The sequence below is a fragment of the Lipotes vexillifer genome, unplaced genomic scaffold (assembly GCF_000442215.2).
Source record: "Lipotes vexillifer unplaced genomic scaffold, Lipotes_vexillifer_v1.1 scaffold1326, whole genome shotgun sequence".
Lineage (NCBI taxonomy): Eukaryota > Metazoa > Chordata > Mammalia > Artiodactyla > Lipotidae > Lipotes > Lipotes vexillifer.
The window spans coordinates 268,344-275,822 of record NW_006790131.1 but is presented as its reverse complement, the minus strand read 5'-3'; positions in this window follow the sequence as shown (position 1 = coordinate 275,822).

Sequence of the window (7,479 nt, the reverse complement as noted above, 5' to 3'; positions counted from 1 at the left end):
AACTGTGGATGAACCCAGGGCCCCGGTGGCTTGGGCCCTTCTCAGACGTGGTCCATAGCCTGTACTCGGGTAGACTTAATGGATTCCCGAGGAATATGTGTGCTCTATATATTAAGTCAAATCAAGCTCTGTGCACCATAAACCATGCTTTTTGTTTGTTTTGTTAACATTAGAGAATAGGAAGGAAAAAAGTTCAGGTCTGGGAAAAGAACAAGAGCTCAGCCACATTGGTTTACCCTGAAAAGAATCCAAGTCAGTGCTTCCCCAGGGTCCTGGATGGTGGGGGTCTCATCCCAGCGGCCTCCTGGACCAGGAAGGCCAAGGGCCAGCGCCGAGTAGAGCAGTCCTTGGAGCAAGGAAACACCGGATTCCATCCTGCTCTGCTACTTATAGGTCACGTAACTCCGGGCAGCCAACTAATATTTCCCACCCTCAGTTTCTTCATCTGTAGAATGGCCCATTCTTGCTTCACAGAGGTGGCCTGAGAATAGGGTCTAGCACAGTGCCAGGGTGCATCCAAACTGACAATGTAGGTATATACACATGCATATGTGTACGTATGTGTATACCTTTGCATGTGTGCATGTGTTCATGTATGTATACATACATGCACACATATACACAGATATGTGTATATGTAATATATATATATCAGCCTATATAGACATCTACATATATGAAGTTTCTATTGTATATATACACGTATATATACACGTTCTGATTTGGGCCACCGAGTAGCTGGGACACTAGGCAGGGTTGGCAGAGGGCACACGGTACAAGGGACGTTACTGATGGCAGAGGAAGCAGTGTGATCCCCAGTGTCCACACTGAAAGAGCCCCCTAGGGGCAGCTGCAATGAAAAGAGCCCCCTAGGAGCAGCTGCAATGGTAGGAAGCTGATGTTTATCAGGTGGCTCCTTATCAGAGAAGCGCTGTCCTTTCATGCTGTTGTTGCTGTTTCTAAAAACAGAAACTAGAGGCTACAACTGTTGCCAAGATTCTTTAAGGGGAGACTCCGTCGGGATCCAGTAGCTAAAGGGCGCAAGCTACCACCTCAATAAGTTGCCCGTGACCTCTGGCCAGAGGGCAGTGTGGAACCTGAGCCGGGAGGCGTCCTATGGGGCCCAGGGGCCAGTCCTATGTGGCCCAGGACAGACGCCCGCTTTCCTGGGCCTTTCTCTCCCTGACCCCAGGAGTTATGTTCCCAGGCCCTCGGGAGGAAAGCAACTTGAGCCAGAGCAGTCAAAAGAAGGAGGAGTGGGGTTTTTTTCCTAGCAAATGACTCTGTCCCTACAATGTTACTGGCTGTCTTGTCCCACAACCCGGTACATGACATAGTTCCCTGTGCAGCTGTCCTTAGTGATTTCTCACTACTTTCCACTTCTCTTCTTCTCTTGACCTCCCATCTAGAGAGGAGGTTCCAGAAGCACAATGCCTGGTCAAAAGGAACTAGGTGAGCCAAAAGGAGACTGGGTTCTTATGACCCCTGCTCAGTAGGGACTTTGGATCCAGAAAACCTCAGTGTCCTCTTTTGAAAATGAAAACAAGTGCACCCACTCTGTGGGGATCCAACAAGATCGTGTGTGTGTGTGTGTGTGTGTGTGTGTGTGTGTGTGTGTGCGTGTGTGTGTGTGTGTGTAAATCAACAAAACATTGCACACATGCGCCTCTTCCAGGGATTTGCACACCTCAGGGGCTCTAATAAGTCAGCTTATATTTTCATCACTACCACTGGAACAACATTAAAACACACAAAACCTGCATGCTATGGACTGAATTGTGTCCTTCTGACCACAATTCATATGTTGAAGCCCTAGCCCCCAGTGTGATGGTATTTGGAGGGGGGGCCTTTGGGAGGTGATTAGGTTGACAGGAGTTCATGAAGGTGGAGCCCCATGATGGGATTAGCATCCTTGTAAGAAGAGACACCAGAGAGCTTGCTCTCTCCCCACCAGGTGAGGACGCAGCAAGGAGGCAGCCATCTGCAAGCCAGGAAGAGAACTCTCACCAGAACCTGACCATGTTGACACTTTGATCTTAGACTTCTAGCTTCCAGAAGTGTGAGAAAATAAAATTCTGCTGTTTCACCCCCGTAGTCTGTGGCATTTTGTTATGGCAGCCCAGCAGACTGAGATACTGCACATCTCAGGCCTGTAACAGGCAGGCTAACGATGCTGAAACAGCAATCTGGGGTCCATCTCTGCCCTCCTGGAGGACAGATTCCCAGCCTTGGAGTCAAGATACCAGTGGGCCAAGGGGTTTAGTTATCATGGGATGAGCACTGAAATTCTCAAAGGTTTTCAAAATCAATTTTGTTTTACTTTGGTTTTGAAATTTGAACGATTTCAGAAAGATACGGAATTTAAATGTGGGATGGATGTTGATAGAAATAACATACAATAATACATGTTCTGCATAATGTAAAAGTGTATGCCATACAGCACTGTTTGGAGCATGCGGGCAGGTGCAGGTGGGAGAGAAGTTTGGGGGGTAGCACAGAATGTTACAGTGCCGCAGAGCAGGAAATGACGGCACCCGGGCACACTGAGACATCAGCACATTTGCACTCACCCACCTTCACATCTAGTTAATGGATATTTCACAGTAAAGATGTTAATCCTTCTGGTCAATAGTTCCTAGCCAAATAATCAAAATAAAATAAATCACTCATCACAAGAAAAAAAACTGTGTAATTGTATGGTGATAGATATTAACTAGACTTATTTTGGCGATGATTTTGGAATATATACAAATATCAAATCATTATGTTTACATCTGAAACTAATATAATGTTATAAATCAATTGTATGTCAATAAATGAATAGATAAATAAATAACTACCATGGAATTCCCCCCCCCCTTTTCTCAGCAGCCATCTCTTTCTAGTCCTTTTGTCAGTGCTGTGGCATTAGAAGCCCTCCTCTGCCCCTCCCCACACAAGGTGGCATTGACCTTGCCCTTGAAGGAGAAACCCTTGGCGGGGTTGAGTGGGGAGGCTCCAGTGTGGCTGGAATGAACCAAGGCACCCTTCCCAGGAGACCGTGCGGCTATTGATTCCACCTGCCAATTGTCTGGCAGAAGAGTGACCGCCTACCTCAGGGGATGCACAAAGTACCAACTGTGAGAGGTGCCGATCAGGCCACGCTGATCTGTTAGGGGACTACAGTGTGTGCCTTTGTGAGCGGAGGCCGAACGTGGCTCGGGTGCGAGGGAGGAGCTGGGAGACCGAGGCTGGGAGGAAGAATTATTACAGTAAGTGCTGTCTTTTCAGCCTGTCCCACAGCAAGGGACATGCAGCATTAGCTGCATTAAGAATCTTCATCAGGGCTTCCCTGGTGGCGCAGTGGTTGAGAGTCCGCCTGCCGATGCAGGGGACACGTGTTTGTGCCCCGGTCCGGGAAGATCCCACGTGCCGCGGAGCGGCTGGGCCCGTGAGCCATGGCCGCTGAGCCTGCGCGTCCGGAGCCTGTGCTCCACAACGGGAGAGGCCACAGCAGTGAGAGGCCCGCGTACCGCAAAAAGCAAAACAAAGAATCTTCATCAAATTGCAAATAGGCCAGAGGATGTCAGAAGCAGAATCACTATAGAAAAAAATTGCAATGCTCTCGCACCTGCACCACTGTACCTGGGCAGAGCGAGAAGATCCCGCCAAAAAGGAAAAAGGAAAGAGAGGAAGTTCTCCTTTCTCAATCTGTTCATCTCCCATTGTCAAAAGTTTCTACGCTTCCAGAGGTGTTTCCCGGGAAAAGAGGAATTCTGTAGGAACTCTATTCCCCTTAGGATATAGAGTGAAATATTCCCGACAAATCCAGCTTTGAGGAGGAAGACCTAAGTCTCCATCTCAGATCCAGGACTTTTCCCCCTGAGCTCCCCAGAAAGGCCTTGTGCGCATCCTGTTGTCTTGGATCAAAATGAGTAGAAGCAAGCCCTGGGCGGGGGGAGTGGGATTGGGGAATGGCAGAATTAAAGAACACTCACATTTGCAGTTCCTAGGCCTGGCTACAGAACTCACCCCCCGCCCGACCCCGCACCGAGGAGTGAGTGGCCACTGCTTGCACACCGGGCTGCCCCAGGCCTGTGGCTCCTGAAGTCCCTCCTTGGTTCCATCACCACCGCCCCAAGGCCCCTGCCTAGGCTGGCTGCAGCTCTCATCCCTGGGGCTAGGACTGACTCTCTGTAGGGCCTCTTACCCTGGCCTGCCTTGCCTGGAGGCACTAGTATGTTTGCTTTATTACCTCTTCTAAATGCTGAACTCCTTGAGAGCAGGGACTCTTATCTTAGGCATTTTGGGTTCCCCTGAAATTCTGAGCTCAGCACCTTATGAATGGCTGACATTCAAGACATGCATTCAGTTGAGAAGGAATGGGAATATGGTACATATATAGCCTCCAAGCTGCTCGCCCACCCATCTTGCACAAAATTACTGGGGGATGGAGTAAAGCAGGATCCTGAGAAAGAGCTAACAAAGGAGCATGGAGTCCACTAACAATCATCCTGGGGAAACAAGGTCCCAGGTTTCCCTGGGTTCCAGCACCCATGCTGCTTGTGAACACACAGCTCAGCGCGAGGGCCTGAGGTGGCAGCCCAATGCTGGAGGAACCGGCTGTCCCAAGGACCAGGAGGGGAAAGAGGGGAGGAAGGGGAAGGGGAAGGGGGCTGCTCCAGGGTGGAGACACATCTTCCTGGGTATGAGGACAGTCAGGGACAGGGCTGGGCTGGGGAGAAGCATCACCTCCAGAAAAAAGAACTGCATTGGTGCCCAGATTGGGAGGAAGAGCTCTCCAGGCTGCTGGGGTCCAGAGTTTCCTGCGCTTTAACCAAGGAGGGAAAGAAGCCGTGTGAGGTGCTAACTTCCAGAAAGCGTCACTCCTATTGAAAATCCACTGGTGAAAGGTGGCTTCCTGCCCCACAGATGGAGAGAGCCCAGCTGCTGTGCTTCTTAACCAGGATCTTCCGTTTGCAGGGCTTGGTGGTAGGATCCCTGGGTCATGTGGAGTGGAGGACACAGGTCTCTCTTATCGCACTCTCCGTGGAACCTGCAGGACAGCAGCACCTGTCCCACTGTCACAGGCCTGCCCAGCTCCCACTCTTTCTCCCAGCAAAGGGAACCTGGGAAGCCTGACACAACACACAGAGGGCAGTTATGTCAGCTCTTAGGCCACAGTGAGAGAGACCATGCCGGGCAGGAAGGTTCCATTTCCAAGTAAAGGCAGAAATGCCTCCTAGGTGGCCCTCCGCTGCCAGGCTAGGGAAGGCGGCCCTTCCCTTAGATGATCTCTTTATATCTTCTAACCCCACCCGAAGCGGGAAAGGGGGCATTTAATTAAAGAGGAGAAGGAAAAGTAGCAAGGTGGAATTTTTTTTTTTTTTTTTTGCGGTACGCGGGCCTCTCACTGTTGCGGCCTCTCCCGTTGTGGAGCACAGGCTCCGGACGCGCAGGCTCAGCGGCCATGGCTCACGGGCCCAGTCGCTCCGCGGCACGTGGGATCTTCCCGGACCGGGGCACGAACCCGTGTCCCCCGCATCGGCAGGCGGACTCCCAACCACTGCGCCACCAGGGAAGCCCCACAAGGTGGCATTTTTGAGTTTCACTGCCCACCCCCTCCTCCCTCCGCCACACACACTGTCACTTCATTACAAAGCAAAGTGTGCTCCCTCAGACTCCTCTGGGCTGAGGTTTATCAAGAGCTTCCTAAAAACCCAGGTAGAGCTGAGAGCTTAAAGTCCCATTAAACCTTTATGCCACAGGGGATGCAATTCTGTTCAATGATTCCCTTAAAATCTAGAACTTGGGGCATAAACCTTACCTCAAAGGGGTAGGAGCCTTTCAGTGGGAGGTCTGGGTCCAGCTGTTACACACCAGATAAAGAGTGCCTTGCACACCCTCAATCAGGTGATTTGGAGAAGCTCAGATAATGTGGGAATCATTGGAATACTGAAGTCGTCGGCATGTTTACGTAAGCGTAGGGAAAGGGAGATTAACATTCCTGAATCTCCAGTTCCCATGAAATGTCACACTCTCCCGCAAACATCCTCTTGCTGAATAAGGAGGAAGCAGCCAGAGGTTCTCTCGCCTGCCTTCCAGTTAGACTGAAACTAGACAAGGCAAGAGAATGGTGTGGAAGAGGGCTGTGAAAGGAAGCCTTGTTCCAGCTCCTAAGCCACAAGGAGGAAGGTGAGGCCAGGCGGAGCTGCTGCTGGGGACAGACCCTCCTCTGCATCGCGAGCAGCTCCCAGCAGCAGCCCCGCCCAACCCTCTCCGCCACACTTGGGTCTGCCTGACCGTGGCCAGGAGATCAGACACTGCCTCAGCACGGCATCCCCACATTAACTGCCCAAGTAGAAACGCATCTGGTTGCTAAGTCGCGGCTCCACTGCTTGATCCTTCTTTCCACCCTACCCACAGCACCTCTGGGACCCTGCTACTCATGCCCTGGTGCTGTTATGACAGCTCAGGGAAAGGAGAAAAATGGCAAGCATCTGTAGACTCGAGGGTCACAGAGCCTTTTATAGAGAGAAAAGAGGTAACATTGGTAAAGGCTAAGTGGAAATCCAGGCACTGAGTGTAAATGCAAAATCAGTGGCCTGGATGGAAAGTCCTCTGAGGTTCCCGAGAGAGCCTGACCCCAGAAGCCACCAACACTCTCTAGCCCTTCTTTTTTATTTTTTTAATTTAATTTATTTTATTTTATTTTCTAAAAATTGTTATTGGAGTATAGTTGATTTAAAATGTTGTGTTAGTTTTTGCTGTACAGCAAGGTGAATCAGTTATACATATATCCACTCTTTTTAAGATTCTTTTCCCATACAGATCATTATGGGAAATACTGAGTACTGAGTAGAGTTCCCTGTGCTATACAGTTGGTCCTTATTAGTTATCTATTTTATATATAGTAGTATGTATATGTCAATACCTATCTCCCAATTTATTCCTCCTTCCCCCTTTCCCCTGGTAACCTTAAGTTTGTTTTCTACATCTGTGACTCTATTTCTGTTTTGTAGAGAAGTTCATTTGTACCATTTTTTAAGATTCCACCTATAAGTGATATCATATGATATGTCTTTCTCTGTCTGACTTACTTCACTCAGCATGACAATCTCTAGTTCCATCCATGTTGCTGCAAATGACATTATTTCGTTCTTTTTTCTGTCTCCAGCCCTTTTGATATTTAGGGGCAACTGAACAACACCTCTCAGATTGTCTCTCACTTCTGGAAGCCACACAAAATCTTTACGAATAGTGTCTATTCTAAATTGGAATCTGTGGTCCCCGTTGCTGAGGGCAGTGAGAATGGACTTGTACCTGAGGTGGCCATGGAAGTTCCCTGAGGAGGAGGGAAATGGAATGGGCCTGAGCTGACGAGTCGCCCATGATGGGATCTCTCAGCAGAGAGAACAATGCGACGCAAAGCCTGAGACATGAGACTGAGCGTGTTTTCCTGAGTTCACGTGAAGGCAGAGTAGTGAGGGGGGAAGAGCG